Source organism: Crassostrea angulata, unplaced genomic scaffold (assembly GCF_025612915.1).
Source record: "Crassostrea angulata isolate pt1a10 unplaced genomic scaffold, ASM2561291v2 HiC_scaffold_167, whole genome shotgun sequence".
Lineage (NCBI taxonomy): Eukaryota > Metazoa > Mollusca > Bivalvia > Ostreida > Ostreidae > Magallana > Magallana angulata.
The window spans coordinates 16,283-34,732 of NW_026441720.1; the positions used below are offsets into that span (position 1 = coordinate 16,283).

General features: G+C 32.7%; 1 pseudogene; it reads left to right on the top strand.

Annotated features, from left to right (window-relative positions):
- Window positions 1–18,450, top strand: part of LOC128169662 (hemicentin-2-like) — a 307,406-nt pseudogene that overhangs the window by 12,912 nt on the left and 276,044 nt on the right.

Sequence of the window (18,450 nt, forward strand, 5' to 3'; positions counted from 1 at the left end):
AACGAATAGGTCTTCCAGACGAATTTTAAAATCCTAAACTCTAAACTACAAAAGTTGTCATTAAACACTTCGTTGCATTTGCAATTGCAAAGCGGAAAACCATAATAAAAAAAGAAAAAAACGTGTTCCTCTCTTGATACTCTGACATTTCAAATAAAACATGAAAATAACCAAAAAAAAAGAGACATCTCAATGATATATATATCCGAGATATCTCAACATAAGAAACGCAATAATCATCTTGATGATTTGCCATGAGATTTTAATCCTGGGTAGAATTTTTGAAAATTTTCTTTAAACTTGTCATGCAAAAAGAATTTAAGTGTTTTGCTAACTGCAGAATATTGTGTGGTATATATCAATGTACAAATTTATATTATTTTTCCTTGATATAATTTTTTATTGACCCGTGACCAAAATTTTGGCGGATTTTGAGAATGACTCATATCCGAGATATCTCAACATAAGAAACGCAATAATCATCTCGATGATTTGCCATGAGATTTTAATCCTGGGTAGAATTTTTGAAAAAAATTTAAAATATATACTATCATTAATTAGAAAGTTTTAAAAAAAATACAATTTTGTTTGGCTCCGGTGACGACTGGACATGCCGTATAAATCATTGATACCTTTGCTGCACATCTACATGTTTAGGTCTATCATATAGCAAATCTTGGTTACTCAATCACTTTCCGTTATTGAGTCTTGCACAGTCAAAATCAGAAAAGATTCTTAAAATATCTGAGATACCTCAGTAGAAAAAAGCAATACTCATGTATTTACCATTACAATAATGCGCTGAAAAAAAAATCTGGAAAATTCTATCGAAAATTATAAAAGCAAAAAGTACAACTTTGCTTGCTTCTGGTTACGACCAGAACTGACAGACAAGTTATTGATACGTATTCTGCACATATTCATGAAAAGGTCTATCATAAAGCAAATATTGGTTGCTCAATCACTTACTGTTTTTGATATATCGCGCGTACAAAATCAGAAAAGAAACATATCAAATAGATATCTGAAATATCTGAAATGAGGATAACGTATATTTCATTCGAAAGGATCTAAAATAGATAGAATTTTTCATTAAAAAAGCCGATTTTTGGTGTCACCTTCGGCGACTACTGAAGTGATTGACTAATAACTGATACAATGTATCTATTCTGCACATTTACATGTTAAGGTCTATTTTCATAGCAATGATTGGATGTTCAGTCACTAGACTTTATTGAGATCTCGCGCGAACAAACTCAGAAAATTAACATCTCAATAAGATCTGAAATATCTAAACAGAAGAAATGCACTTTTCAAGTATTTGCCAATTCAACACGTGTAATATTTTGAAAACAATCTGGAAAATTCTATTGAAAATTACAATGATAGAACTTAGAATTGTGTTTGGTACCCGGGACGACTGGATTTTACAGATAAAAATACATAAACAACGTCGCAGGCGTGCGGCGACTGTCCTTACTTAACGCTCTATATACGTTGTCATCGGAAACAAATATAGTTTTGCACTAAAATTTTCAGATCTAAAGAAATATATGTAAATATAATACACTTCGAAATGTTGTCATTACAGCGAGTTTTCATGATTTTATTGCAACTGTGACACTACTTTTGGAGCAACCCTCGTATCAATCCCACAGTGTTGTGTATTTGGTGATCTGAAAAGTGTAAATGTCTCCGAATGTTATTCATGTCTCATTTAACGTTAAGCTCGAATGATGTAGAGATTATTTGACTGATAAAAAATGTTTTTCTTTGATCACTAGCTTCGATCAAAGAATGAGCTATTGACATTACGTTACGTACACATTATAGATGCACATTTATTATTATGGGGGATGATTCGTTGACAAATATACAAAACACTGAAATTTTCAAGACGGTACAAATTTTTTTGAGTGAATGTGGTCGTTTTTCGAAAAATGTTTGAATTTATAAGGTGATATTATTTATACAGTAGATTGTTTATTCATGTATATTTATGTGTATTCAATATATTCAATATTTCAGTATATTCAATGTATGGCAATATTCATAAAATTTCATTACTAGGAGAGGACTATCTAAGTTTTAGAACTTGTGTCTTATCCTTTTGATTTATTCAATAAAATATGTTCAATTTAATTCATCAAAGAATGTCATTTCAGTGTAAATGTCTCCGAATTTAAATTAATGTCTCATTTAACGTTAAGCTCGAATGATGTAGAGATTATTTGATTGATAAATTTTTTTTTTCTTTGATCACTAGCTCCGATCAAAGAATGTCATAATTTTTCTCCACCTTTCCCTTTAAACTAAATCATTCTTTAATTTCTCATGTAAAGAAATGCATCTAATTTTGTGAGGCTTTGAAATGTGAAGTAGTAAAACAAATTAAAATGGTGCCTTAATGGCGCTCAGAAAGCAATCTGAAGATAATTGCTAGACAGTTTACAAATATATTTCTGCATCAAAACGCTTTGTATCATAGCAATTTTATCACAAATAATATACTTTCTATCTTTTTTTTTAAACCTTAAAAGAGAGAGAGAGAGAGAGAGAGAGAGAGAGAGAGATTATAACTTAACAAATTATCAGACTTTTAATCCTTTTTTAAACACCTTACCTTCAGTCAGTCAAAAGATGCGTTTTAATTATAAGTACATTGTACATGTATCATCTAATTAATTTCTTTTGTCTTTTCACGCCCTTATAGTTACCACGGTTACGTATACACTACTAAGTATATTGTGAATGTATACCCTCTGTCCAGGTAATGCACATGTGCGACCTTTTAGTAATTACCTAAAATAATGATGGACTCTACCTAAAGACGTATGAATTGTTAGTATATTATCAAACGTTTCTGATCTATTGAAAATTAAACAAAGCACGAGAAAAAAAAGACAATATTGTTTGTGCAGAACACCACAGTGGAGCCTTTCTTCTCTCTCAGATTGGGGGTTTATTCTGATTAGGTAAGGTGTGAATGCCTGCAGGGCTTCATTTACCCGTGTGTACGTGTCGTGAAATCCTCTGCTAATCCGTATATACACCGAAAGAGATTTAAAAACAACGGGACTACGTGTAAATAGTGTGTTCATATTATTGTAAAAATACTCATGTTTTTATTTTTTTTACTCCGATTCGCAAAACAATTTGTCAAAATCTAATCCGCTATCAATATTTTTAAAATATTCCACAACATAATTTAGTGATACGGCTATACTGTGATGTACCATACGCTAATGGCCGAGTGGCTTATATAAACAAAGACATATTTTAGATACATGTAAATGCACATGAGCAAAAAGAATAAAACTCTGAGATAAATTGCAATAAGTGACTACGGGTAGGACCTTTTCTTATAGGGAAAAGCCGGACCTTAAATGCTAACATTAAAGGTCCGGCCGGACCATTTTACGGACCGGACCTTAAATTATACGACACCGGACGCCGACGCCGGGGGTATAGCATATGCTCCCATTGACTTCGTCTCGGTGAGCTAAAAGGCGAAAGCGCGAAGATTCGAAGGCGAGAGTGCGCTCGAAGTTGCAAAGGCGAAGAAGCGATGGTAGTATCACTTCTTCGCCTTCGCAACTTAGCACTTTCGTCTTCGCATGTTCGCGCTTCGCCGTTGCATCTTCTATATTCTTCATATTGTTCATGAATTATACTTGCATTGATGATTTCCACAATACAAACTGCTGGGTTTACAAGTTCATCACCCAGAATTAATGATGAAACCAAAATTATGAAAAGTTTACTCCACTGTTAGGCATTATAACCAAGCTGTAGTTAGTAGGCACTGACAGCAGCCATTACGCCAGTAGAGGTTAACGGCCAATAAGGAAAATCGTCAACGTACTGAGAGTACTCGTACAGAAAGTATATTTTACTTTATCCTCGGCATACTTTAGTAAGTTTAGTTAATATCAAGATGATTAATGCATCAATAGTTTGTATGAGCATTGGTAACTTTGGATACAATAAAAATCGTGTGATCAAAATCAAGCGGGATATAAACCCCTAACATGGGCCTTAACCTGTTATCGACGCTTTTAGAAACAACTACTTTTATTGTAAATAAAAACATTTTTGGCAACAAATTTTGTAATTATTCATGGGACGTATGTGTCAACTTTATATCTCTTTGTAAATCAAGCTGGCATTATAAATGTATAATAAGCAGATGTACGCATGCAGGGGGTATATCCATTAACACCCCATGGTCAAGTTACCCAGGTTGTTTGATAGTCTGTAATTTGCATTTGCGCACAACAGGGTCACCGAGTGTTAGGTGTCACGTATGTTTTCGCCATAGTTCAATTAACACGTCTAGCATTCGAATATCTTTATTTAATTATTGTCGTAATATATCATGTCAGATGTGAATATTATCTCGTTACTATTTTTTCTGTTCTGGCTGCTGGACGCAAGAAATTTTCATGAACTTTGTTTAACCCACCCACCCACATTCCTTTAAACATACGATATAGTATGTAAGATTTTTTTTACCCATATTTTCATATGAACACTGTTTATTTGTGAGGTGGCGGTTTTTAACCCCACCTTTGCAAAATTATTGTCATTTATTCAATGATTTTTTTATTATTTACTCTGTTGTTTTCATTTTAAAACAATACAAATGTAATTCATTGAATAAAAGACCTTTTAATGCAATAACTTGTTTTATTTTCTTTGCAAATAAACTTGGACTCATTGGATTATGATAATGTACAGGTTTTTCTGGTGTATGGTGGATTTCCTTTACTGGAAAAATTTGGTTGTCAAAAAATCTTTTCTTATCATAATCGATCAGTGTTTATTATCTATTAAGATTTACTATAGTCAGGTACTCTTCACAAATTTGCTCTAAAAGAATAAAGTCTATTCATAATCACAAAACAACATTACAACAAATGTTTAGAATATTGATGTTCTTGTATTACGTAGAAGAAAACAAAACTAACGCAGAATGACTTTTTTTAAAAATCACTTTCCCCAAGAAATGTAAATAAGAAGTATTCATATTCCTGCGTTACCTGCCCCCTTAGTCTTTTTCCATAAAGATATCATATACATGTATCATTCTTCGATTGACAATTCATTCATCAATGAATATCATATCATTACAACAATTATTCTTTCATGATTATTGTTCGTTAATTATCACACAATATCCTCATTGAATATGAATTTGTCTTTATTTGCGTCATTTTCCGCCGTATGTCGACGAGAGAAGTAACGTAACTGTTAACAATCAATTTGTGGCAATGTCAGAGTGTTTTGCGTGTGCTTGCTACGGATATGAAAAACTATATACAGCGATTTATTTACAAGTTCGGTGTTTATAACTTTAAAATAAGTTGAACAGAGTGAAAAGTTAAGCAATTTCAAAGTCAAATCTTGGATACGGGGTAACCAATTTCTATTCATGTTTACAGGTGAGGGGGGGGGGGGTCATTTTTTTATGGGGGTCATTTTTCGTCATGTTTAACATGAAGAAAAATAACCCCTGGGTCTTTTTTCTTCAGAAAAATCCAGTTATTCTTCAGCTAGGGGGGTCATTATTCTACGTAGAAAAATGACCCCCGGTCATTATTCTACGGGGGTCATTATTCTTCATTACACCGGCATCAAAAGCATGCCGCCGCCACAACAACGCATGCGGTAGATACACATATCTACCAGAAAAATATTTTGCTGTTACATGTATTACCTATATTTATGTACAAATCTAAATATTATGCTTATAGATGAAAATTTACTTGTAAATGAATGCCATTGTGAAAAATATAACTCTAAAGGTGACCAGACCTTTAGATTATAAAACTGGTAGGGGGATTCTCTGGACACTAATACTGTTATTCCCCCTACACATCTAACAGAAAAATATACTGTTACATAAACCTGCTAAATACTTATGTACAAATCTAAATATATGTTTGATATCTATATATTTTTCATATAACAACCTGGTTATTTTTTTTCCCTTCTAATCTTTGCTGTATAATTAATGACATACTTAGCATGAAACATTTTATGTGCGGAAATTTACTTGTAAATGAATATTTTCCTCCTTTTCTTCGTGCAAAATTGTAATACAAAAAAAAATTCCAAAATGTATGTTGTACTAAGCCTCTGCGCAGGCCCACTACCTTCTGTTTTGTTACATATAATATTATATGATTGAATAAATGTGTGCAAACAAAAAACAAACTGAAAAATGCATGTTCTACATTTGATAGGTTTTGTGAAAAAAATTCCTTACAGTTTTTGAAGCATATAACATTGCCGATTTATCATCGTATCATCATACAGTTTGTCTATTTTCTTCGATTATTCAAGCCACATGATAAATGAAAAAAATATTTAGCAGCGTTTTCACTAGATACATATCCTCCATTTATGTCAGCAAAAGTAATAATTAAATATTAACATGATATTTTCTCTTCAAACTTGTAGCATGTACATGTACATGTACTTCCAAAAGGCCGTAAGTCAAACAAAAGCACTACAAATACAACATTTTGCAATAATCTTTCTTGTTTAAAGAAATTAATGAAATTGTTCATGATCAAATCGATGTTTGAAAATTAAATTCAAGAACATGTATATCAATTATTATGTAAATGTGCTTTTTGCAAGTTATATTGAAACATAAAATAAATGAAAATATCAATTGCGAAAAACAAAAAACACACAAAAAAACCCGCATGCGATATAAACAGTGCATTTGCACCAGAGATAGTACACTGCAGGTCGGAAAACTATTTATTCTAATATCAAATATTATTAATATGCATCTTTGAAATGAGTATAAAAAAATGTAGCTTAAGGATACGCAGACACTCAAGAGAGAGAGAGAGAGAGAGAGAGAGAGAGAGAGAGAGAGAGAGAGAGAGAGAGAGAGAGAGAGAGAGAGAGAGAGAGAGATTAGCTAGGGCCTCATCAGGCCCCGCCATCACCAACTTTTCTGGAATCAATATAATACTAAGTCTCAAGTCTGAGTACTGATATCAAAAATATATATTTTTTTTTAAAAAAACAGGATTTGAGTTGGGGAATGAGTTGTTTAATTTCAGATATTGGGGACGGTTGAGCCAGATTTTCCAAAAAATCTCCTTATTTTTGTTCTTATCATAGCACTCTAAATAATCTATGTCGTTAATTATAGTGACTTGAATGAGAGAAGAGAGATAGAAAGTAAGAAAGTGAATGCATCGGTATAATTCAAACATGTAAATAATCTGTGACCTACAGTGTTCAAGAAATCAAAATACAAACACCATTTGTCAGTAAACGCATGTATATGTGCTTGCATGCATGCATATAAGTCTATGGGAATGAAAACTAAACAGTCCTTATTCATAATCGTTTAGAAAGCGGTATTTCTTTGATGCCTGCAAAGCGACCCATCCAGCTCTAATGCAGTCGTATTGTATGGGAGTTTCGGCGGCATGTCTTTGATGCAGACGAAGCGACGGGCGTGTCGAATTAGCGAGCTGCTGACGAAAACAAGACTGTCACCAAGGGGAAAATCGATTTTTTTAACGGGCTCTAAAATATAGTTATGAATTATACTATTGGAAACTGCAATGAAATAAGTACATGTATATTTTGCAAATTTACCAGCGTGCAGTTGACATCAAAATCTGAAAAAATATGTTTTAAAAATTAAAAGGAAAAATTATTACTTTAAACTATCAGAAACTACCAATCATAACCTATAAAATAAAAATAAAGTTGATATGATTGTATATTAGCTGAATAATTCATATGCTTCATGTATCTTACCTTTTTGCTAGAAATTTGTCGTTTTTAAAATTTGTTATTGCCTCTTACCATTCTTTTTATTTCATTTTTATTTGTCAAAGATGGTCTACATAGGTTCAGTCACAAAAATATGTAGTGAAAAATTAAAATTGAGACAATGAAGTAATTTACAGTAATAAAAATCGATTCGATACGGAAAAAAATGCGTATGATTTATGATGCTATTTACCGTAAGTATGTGTGATCTAGAAATGTTATCTTGTGAATGTGGATACAAATGAAAAGTATTCTTTCTATTAAAACACAATTTAAGAAAAATTACATTATTTTATGTCAAAATTAATTCAAAACATATTCAAAACAATTTGAGATATGCAATTTTAAAATGTGTTACAGTTAGACATTAAAATAAAATTTTTTCATACTGGTACTGTACCAGTTATCGGCTAAGACCAGTTATCGGCTAAACTGAGAGTTTGGGTTTATAGCACTTCACAATCCAAGATTTTTTAATTCAGTCGTCTTTTTCGAATAAAGAAAAGAAAGTTTGCCAGAAAACTTTCTTGATTATGTTTTATACATGAGCTTAAACGATCAATGTTTACCGCTGATTTTACATCTTTGCACTTTCAGCAGTGGGGGAAGTGACGTAATAAGTTAAAAATAGAATATTACCCCTTTGTGATACGTTATTATATCCCTTCTTTGATTTGACATATAAAATCAATATATTTAACATGTATAAACAAAAGAAATTCACGAATTTCCGAGAGATTCGTAGCGCAACTGAACGCCTGATTGCACAATTATGTATTGAAGAGTATACGATTTGGTGTATTACCGTATGATAATAAACGAATTATTTTATGAGTTTTGTTTATAATGTATCATGACCCCGAATACGTTAGTCTGACCTTACAAAGGGGCATAATTCAAACTACATTTAGCAGAGTGTAAAATCAACATGAACACGGATTTTTACTATGTTATTATCACGAAGCCGATAACTGGTACAGTATATCGTAAAAACTCGGCAAATTCAGGGCGTGCTTAAAAGCATAGAACAAGATGTTTTGGGTTCTAAATAATGATATAAACTAACAGATTAATAAATAAGGAGTTCACTTTTTAAAGTATGCCAAGTTTTATCCAAAATTATCAAGAAATGAGAAATTACGATAAGAAAACGTTAAATTTTAGCCGATAACTGGTACAGTGCCAGTAACTATAATTAAAATGTTTTTAAATCAAACTCTCCATTTGTTTACATACTGTCTTTGCAAGACATCTAAGATGAGAGTACAAGGGATATTTTTGATATAAAATTTACAATGTTTACTAGTATTTCTGTCCCCACTTTAATAGACCCACCAGTGGTAAATGCGCTGTCTAATCAAAGCATAATAGAATGAAGAGACTTGTCTGTCACCTGCACCACCACCCTGGGGATTCCAAGCTCTACTACATTCTACTGGACCAAGGTAGAAAACTCGGGTTTCAGACAGAATGGAGCTTCCCTACAGTTACCTAATATACACAGAGCAAATTCTGGTACCTACCGATGTACAGCAGAAAACAACTACAGTAATGGGGAGAAGGGATCAGACAGTCAGTCCATGGTCGTCAATGTTCTATGTGGGTTGTTTTTGTATATTAATTTATACGTAATTATTCTAAAGAATTACTGATGTTTTTTCAATTCCCAACAAAATATGTTTGCTAAGATACCTTTCTCTGTGGATTTTATTATTTATCGATTTATATATATTTTGGGCACAGACCCCCCCCCCCTTTAGTAAACACGCTGTCTAATCAAAACATAATAGAAGGAAGAGACTTATCAGTCACCTGTACAGTAACCCCTGGGAATCCGAGCTCTACGACACTTTACTGGACCAAGGTAGATAACCCAGAATTCAGACAGAATGGTCCCACTCTACAGTTATATAACGTACAACGGAACGATTCTGGTTCATACAGATGTACAACAGAGATCAACTACAACAACAGAGAGAGGGGGACACACACTAAGACGACGGTCGTCAATGTTCTTTGTATGTATTTAGTGTATAACTATACAATACAAAAATCAATTACTTCTAGAATAAGCGATCGGATGCTGAGAAATTACGTTACAAAATCAATACTCTAGTCATTGGTCAGTCGTAGTCTAATACAGTTATGTATGTAATTTGATTTTGTGAATTTTTTGATGGGGGATGGTTTGTAAGCTGGTTAAACAGCATGTCACTGCCCAGTAGGCTGAACATTTCTTTAGTAATTAATCGAAAGAGTTATAAAAGAATAACTATTGATGAACAATAAAATAACAAGTAGTGTTGTACCTTTAATATAATTATATTTAAATACGTCTTGTTATTATTAGTTCAAATGATATTCTATCTAGTTGGTACAAATGCAAATGTTCATTATGGGCAAATTTCTACCGTCCAAAAGGTTATTTTGAACGGCAAAGCTACACTTAAAAATAATTATATTAACTTTTGTTGATCATTTTTTTGGAAGGGGAGGGGTCTGTCGTTTGTAAGAATAGAGTGAAATTACTTCTAATTTTTTTTCATTCTTAATTGCTTAATAGTTATTTTAGAGATAATTTTGAATAATAACCAAAAAAGAATCGACAAAGAGAACATTCCTATCGTGTTTCTATTATCATTCCTGCAGTTATGAATATTGTTTCTAGTTAAAAATAAGATATGATAAATACATAAATTAGGTTTTTAAACAATTAACCTGTTAATCGGTTGGAGCAATTTGCTATATTGCAATTGATTAACATTTCTATAACAAAAAAGTTTGTTCATTATACACTTAATGTGAAGTCGGATGTGCCATATGTAGGAATGTTTTATGTTCGGAAATCATAACTCTTAATAATAACAGAAATGACATTAATGTACAACATATACATTATACAACGTATGTTTAAATTAGCCATAGAGAATGAAAAGATATAAATACCGAGTAAACATACAAGCACATAAACATCACACATACCAATTAATTAAACAATGCATTTTTAAAGATACTCGTTTTTGTCGTAAATTGGAAACTATAACATCAAATGTAACATTTTGTTTTAACATCATATAACAGACCCCCAACGGTTAAGACGTTGTCTCAACAAAATATTATTGAAGGAATCGACGTTCCTTCACCTGTCAGGCCAACCTTGGCAATCCTAGCTCTACCGCAAAGTACAGGACCAAAGTAGACGACGCGGGATTCAGACAGAATAGACCTACTCTACATTTACTAGACATACAAAGAACCAGTTCTGGTACCTATAAATTTACAGCAGAAAATAATTATGGAAATAATATTAAGAGCTAAAGGATGACTGCACTTAGACTCTTAATAAGAGACATTTCAAAATTGCGACGAAATAAATTTTAGAAATCGGCTTATTTCTTTTAATTGTAGGAATGACCAAAAATATCTTAATTGCAACGTTATTAAATAATATTATTGTAAAGTTTGAAGTTGTTTTCATAGATTGAGATTGAGGTATTGCCTCTCTAAATAATTCTGAGGGCGCCCACTTTTTAACGGATTTAATAAATCGTCAGCGCAAATTTGTCTATATTCGAGTATTTCTCGTAAATATCTTTAAGAAAAGAATCTTTTATCCATCTCAAAATCGTCTTAATTTCATAATAATTGTATGTTTGTGCGTGTGTTTGGGAAGTGAGGATCTGCAAGCATGTTTATGAAGATTTCTAGGGAGTAATTTGCATTACTATGCTTTTTTATGGATATTCCTTCATAAAATTGTAATCAATTGAAGAACGTTAATTGTACTTAAATAAATAAAAGTTATTTAAAGAAAAAAGAAATGATTCATGAGATAAAAATATTTTAACTGTTTTATTAATTTTTTACAATATAATTCGTTATAACAACACACTTTAAGAGTGTTGTAATGGAGAGTTTAATATCATTAAAAAATTAATTCAATTAGTTGTGCGTTCAATAAATTCTTTACTGTGAAGCATGTACATGTATCAACAACACACATTGCCCTCAGGATAATAAAAGTATCAAAACAATCTATTGTTTTGAGAAGCCCAACATACAAATCACCATTATCTTTACTGTGTTCAAGAACCATACACTGAACTAGTTTGTATGGATTATGCTCTCTCTCTCATATATATATATATATATATATATATATATATATATATATATAAATATATACGTGGTGCTGAGTATATATGTTGTATATCTTAATTAGTGTAAATTTATGTCTTATGTAAAACATTTTTTAAAACTCTTTATTTAGTTTTATTGGTAATGGTAATGCATTACTTTACTCATATAATGGAGATGTAATGCATATCTTCAAGAACATTAAGTAGTGGTAATGGTAATAATGGCTTAATCTTGTGACGAATTTTGAGGCATCTAAAAAATGAATACTGCACAGACAGAGAGAGAGAGAGAGAGAGAGAGAGAGAGAGAGAGAGAGAGAGAGAGAGAGAGAGAGAGAGAGAGAGAGAGAGTTTTGTTCAATTACAGCAACTCTATTCTAATCATAGCCCAGTCATTACAATAGTAGGTCCACCCGTACATACGTAGAAATTTGTTCATTAATCAAGGGGAGACAAGTCTTAATTCCAGATATTTGCATAGCAATTAGGTTATGAAAGAATACAACACATTATGTTATTGCGACGCAATTTAAAACCATAATGATAATGAATTTTCTATTGGAAATAGAGCAAAATCTGTAACAAATGACAAGAGGCAAATTAAAGCTAGATAAAAAAGTGAGAATAGTGACCGAAACAAATCAAAAAATACAGTGTTAAGTGGAAGTATCCTTTGTTTTATAACAGTGAAAAAATAAGTTTTTTAAATATGGAAAAAAAATTGGCATTGTTTTTCCCTTCGAAATTGAGTTTTTGTAAAGTATTACAACGAGAAAAAACTCCCGCATTCTCTAGATTTAAAAGTATACATTTTGTTGGTTGGATTAATTAAACTATTTCATTTAATTCATTTAGCAGATCGCTTTATTTTGAGGTCAATCTTTTAAAAGGATTTTGATATCGATTCAATTTAATTATTTCTTATTATAGACCCACCTACCATAGAGAGCAGACAATTTCAAATAGTAAATGAGAGTGAGAAAGTTACAATAACTCGAAATATTTCCAGTAATCCGCTCTCTGATGTTTCCTGGTATAGTAAGACAGAGCTGTTGAAAACCCAGTTATCGGTGGCAACTACTATATTCACCATTGAAAGAGCCATTTGCATTGATACAAAAAACTTTACTCTTGTGGTCAGTAATGGAGAAGGAAGCACGGTGACAGCAGTGGTTGAACTAATCGTTAATTGTGAGTAATCTTCTAGTTTTTACACTTTTTTCCAGATGAATATTTCAGACTCTGACAAATACAAAGCATGATCCCTACACGTATTCAAACCGAGTCTGAATTGTCGCTTTATTTAAATATGCGTAAGTATGTGGGTCATAAAAATTGAACTCCAAAAGTCAGTAACTGTTACCGTTTCGTAATTTAGTTCCAAATATATTTCCAAATATAAGGCATTTTTTTTATATAAACATTCATCATCTGTGTTACTTTTTATTTTGCAATTGTTTTGGGTTGCATAGTAAACATCGAATATGTTAAGAGCATGTCTACGAGAAAACCATGCAAAAGGTGGTGGGAGCAAGGTTCTCTGATCAACTTCATATTTTGTGTGTAACAGTGTGCATCTATATGAAATAGTATGCCACAATTTTTTTTTGATGTGGTCAGTCTAAACTTGGTTCTGCAGCACTGTTACTAAAAATAGCATTTTGACCCTTTTAAGAATAAAATTTTGCATAATTCACCAAATTATTGTTAAGAATTCTGAGTTAAGTTTAAATATAAATTCAACAAGAGGCCCATGGGCCACATCGCTCACCTGAAGAACATCGGGTATGATAAAATCAGCTTAATGGAGTCACAATACAAACTATGTGGACAATGTACAATAATGCATGTAGATCCTGTATAAATAAAATCAATTTTCCCCTGGATATTCTTATGTTTATAATCATTAGTCCATTTTTTAACAGGATGATTTTAAAGTCATATCATTTGTTGAGTATTGCAGTTCTTAAAAAGATCCTTAACAATAGTTTATATATGGGATATTAACGTACATCAAACTCTGAACCTTCTCGTGAGGCCAAAGAATTGTCCTGGGGCCAAAGTCTTAACAATTATAAAGAATCATCTGGCTGCATGATTAGTTTCTGAGAAGATTTTTAAAGATTTACCCTATATATTCCTTTGATAAACTTTGACCCCATTGTGGCCCCATACTACCCCTGGGGATCATGATTTTCACAACTTTGAATCTACACTACCTGAGGAAGCTTTCACACAAGTTTCAGCTTTCCTGGCTGGTTAGTTTCTGAGAAGAAGATTTTTAAAGATTTACTCTGTTTATTCCTATGTAAAACATCGACCTCCCATTGTGGCCCAAACCTACCCCCAGGGGTCATGATTTTCACAAATTTGAATCTACACTACCTGAGGATGCTTTCACACAAGTTTCAGCTTTGCCGGCTAATTAGTTTCTGAGAAGAAGATTTTTAAAGATTTACTCTATATAATAATATGTTAAACTTCGATCCCCCATTGTGGCCCCAACCTACCCCTAGGGGTAATTATTTTCACAACTTTGAATCTACATGACCTGAGGATGCTTCCACACAAGTTTCAGCTTTGCCGGCTGATTAGTTTCTGAGAAAAAGATTTTTAAAGATTTACTCTATATATTCCTTTGTAAAACTTCGACCCTCCATTGTGGCCCCATCCTACCCCGGGGGTCATGATTTTCACAACTTTGAATCTACACTACCTGAGGATGCTTCCACACAAGTGTCAGCTTTCCTGGCCGATTAGTTTCTGAGAAGAAAATTTTTAAAGATTTAATGTATATATTCCTATGTGAAACTTCGATCTCCCGTTGTGGCCCCACCCTACCCCGGGGGTAATGATTTTCACAAATTTGAATCTACATTACCTGATGATGCTTTCACACACAAGTTTTAGCTTTCCTGGCTGATTAGTTTCTGAGAAAAATAGTTTTAAAGATTTACTCTATATATTCATTTGTTAAACTTCGACCCCCCCCCCCCCCCCCCCCATTGTGGCCCCACCCTCGGGTGAGCTAAAAAGGTTAAGTTTACAATACAATAAGTTGTTAAAGTTGGTTTCTGGAAGAACAGACTTTGAAAGTTTTCTTTATAAATATTGACAAATTTTTTACTTTTTTAATCTTTAGTTTTTAAGATCTGTGTACAAACATAGAATTGTGAGCAAATCTCTGTATCTTGCTTATAATTCGAAGATTAACACTCAAATATGGTTAGTAAATAGAAATTGTAAACAATTAAACACAAGAAACATGCACTACATGTATAACAAATAAAAAACACAATTTATTTTTTCGAAATGAATCATATATTTACATGAATATACCTACATATTTCCGTCAGAGATATCAAACTCTGTTTAAACTGAATAAACTCGAGAAAATGCCGAGCATCTCAACAAAACCTATTGCATTTATCTACCATTGCATTACGCAAAAGATAATGCCGAATTACCGATAGAATGAATTGTATTTCAGTACCCCTACATCAGATTTTGTTTAATTTGCGCAGGTAAACAGTCAACTGTTTGATTTACCGAAGTCTCTGTTTGATTTGATACGTAAAAATCACGAAATACAGACGATAGTTTCCAGGTTACAAAGCATAAATAATGAAAACGAAACGAAAATCAGAACAAGCTAACACCAACGTCATGTGTGAAAACTGTCAACGCATTGAAATATTTAGCCTCAATTTACTTCACAAAATCGGCACCAATATATTTTGCATGTTTCAAAATTTCCCTTCATACGCGAACTGTTGCACAACAAGCAAATTCATCATAGTCAGATCGACCCTTTTTCGTATAATGTCATGGCTGCTTTAAACAAAGAACCTCGTTTTAGAAGTATAGGATATGAGTCTTGGTAAAATGGGTATGCAAACCCGGGCCGTGGCAAAATAAAAGCCGGGGCAGATCGGCAATCGTCAATTCCAAATACGCATTATTTGGCAGCAATATTTATAGCGAATACAAATATACTAGTCCATCAAATATCCTGAAATTTTAATGAGATTGGCAGATTAATAACTGCCAATCTTTTGTTTTGCTCAGACCAAGTCTTGCCTACCCATTTTACCGGATGCCGAAACCGAAGCTATTAAACTGATTGAAACCCCCCCTTTCTTTATTATTATTTTCGTAATAACTCACATCTGAAACAGAGTTACACCTTAATTTTTGCAATTTATATTTTCCTTCCCATAAGGACAATTTATGCTAAACTACGTTGAATTTGCTTCGGTGGTTCTTGAAAAGAAGATTTTTTAAAATGCACCCCCTTTTTCTACAGTTTCAAGGTTTTCTCCGCTTTGAATACAGATCGGACTTTTATTTCTGCAATTTATATTCGCCCTCCCATAAGGATGCTTTGTGCCAAATTTGGTTGAAATCGGATAAGCGGTTTTAGAGAAGAAGTTCAAAATGTAAAATGTTTACAGACAGACAGACGGACATACGGACAGACGGACGGACAGACGGACGACGGACAAAATGTGATCAGAATAGCTCACTTGAGCTTTCAGCTCAGGTGAGCTAAAACGTCATTTAGAGTTAACACTAACAAGATACACTTGTAAAAATCATTTTGTGAGAATTCCCATATATTCTTTCTGTTAAGTGCAGATAGGTCACGAATTTGGCATGTTTCCAACTTTTTGTAAAATTATAAAAATATACATTTTTTAAATGCTTAAAAAGTCAAAAATGGCACTTTAAATTCACTAAATCTGTTACTAGTTTTAAAAGGACATTTATCTTTACAATATATCAAAAATCTGTCTTTGGACTCTCAATAATATTGCAAATATATTGTCTTAAAGTTGAAGATTTTTATACTTTTAAAACTCTCCAGAATCTAGCGGTAGTTTTACATTGTCACAAGTATATTATGGGGGAAAAACGATATATTCGCGAGCCAAACAATATTTAATTGAACTGAAGGGTTGCTTCAACACATTTCAAAAGTTTTTTTTAAGATCATTGCCATTAATTAAAACACGAGAAATCATGGGAAAATGGGAATTTAAATATATATATGAGAGCTGAAGTGAACTTAACTTTTTTTTAAAAATCTTATATATCTCACTATTAATGAAAGAAAAAGTAAGCAAGCTTACATACTCCCCACACCCCATTATTTGCCAGTGCTACACATTAAGACAGACAGAGTACCCATTAGATACACGAATGAATAATAACAGGGGCAAAACTACAAAACTCAAGGTACTGAAATACTTAAAGCCGGGCTCTTTTGGTGTGTAATTTTACATATTGTTTACTACAGATTGGCAATATCTCTCTCTCTCTCTCTCTCTCTCTCTCTCTCTCTCTCTCTCTCTCTCTCTCTCTCTAATTCGATAAACATAGTGATACATGTATTGATCTTTTCATTTTTTAACCGGGGTTTTCACCGGAAAAATCCGGTTATTTAAATGGAGAAAATGGCGGGCGGGCGGGCGCGGGGGGGGGGGGGGAGGCGGGTGGCTGCCAAAAGGGTACCCTCATTGTACGTTGTACGGATAACTCCTCCTTCAGTTCTCAAGATAGGAAGTCGTTCTTTTGCAGATCAATTATACATATATTAGAGGTGTGCATATTGCTAGGATTTTGAATTCTGATAATTTATCGAAAAAATACCAGCTTTTGAACTTAGTCATTTTTTGGCAAAATATTGCATATCGGGTACCCCCATTGTACGGATAATTCCTCATACAGTTCTCAAGATAGGGAGTTGTTCTTTTGCAGATTAATTTTACATATATCAGAGGTGTGCATATTGCTAGGATTTGATTTCTGATTATTTATGAAAAAAATACTAGCTTTTGAACTTAGTAACTTTTTGGCAAAATGTTGCATATAGGGTACCGTACTCCATTTCACTGGATATGGGTCGACATGGATTATGGATACAGTTGACATAAAAGAGAACCCGGTTTGCTGTCACATTGACAGCTTTTCACTTTTTTATACTTGAACTAGTGATCTTTTAATTCAGAAAGTAGGACCAGATTTCAAAGCCCCCCCCCCCCCAAAAAAAAAAAAAACAAAAAAAAAACAAAAAAATCCCAAAACAAGCAAACAAACAAAAACAAAAACCAAAAAGATCACCTCAATGGAAAAAAATGATTAAACATATATTTGTCGAAATTAACAGACGATTATTTAAAATGTGGAAGTGGTGTCGAACCCATTGCCAATGAATGTCTATCACATTAAATGATTATAGAATAAGGTAGATTTGGTAATTATTTTGGTCCGACGGTATAACGGATTGAACTTTTATTGTTTGAGGGGTGGAGGGACCCAATATCAAACCAGAAAAATCGTTAATAAAAATATAATACATCATAAATTACGCTTAAAATTTGTAAATAGCAGCATAATATAATATAGAGACACATTTTATTAGCATTTCATTTTTTCACTTTTTTTAATCACAAGACAATAAGAGAGTGTAAAAATTTTGACTTTTTTCTAAGACTGC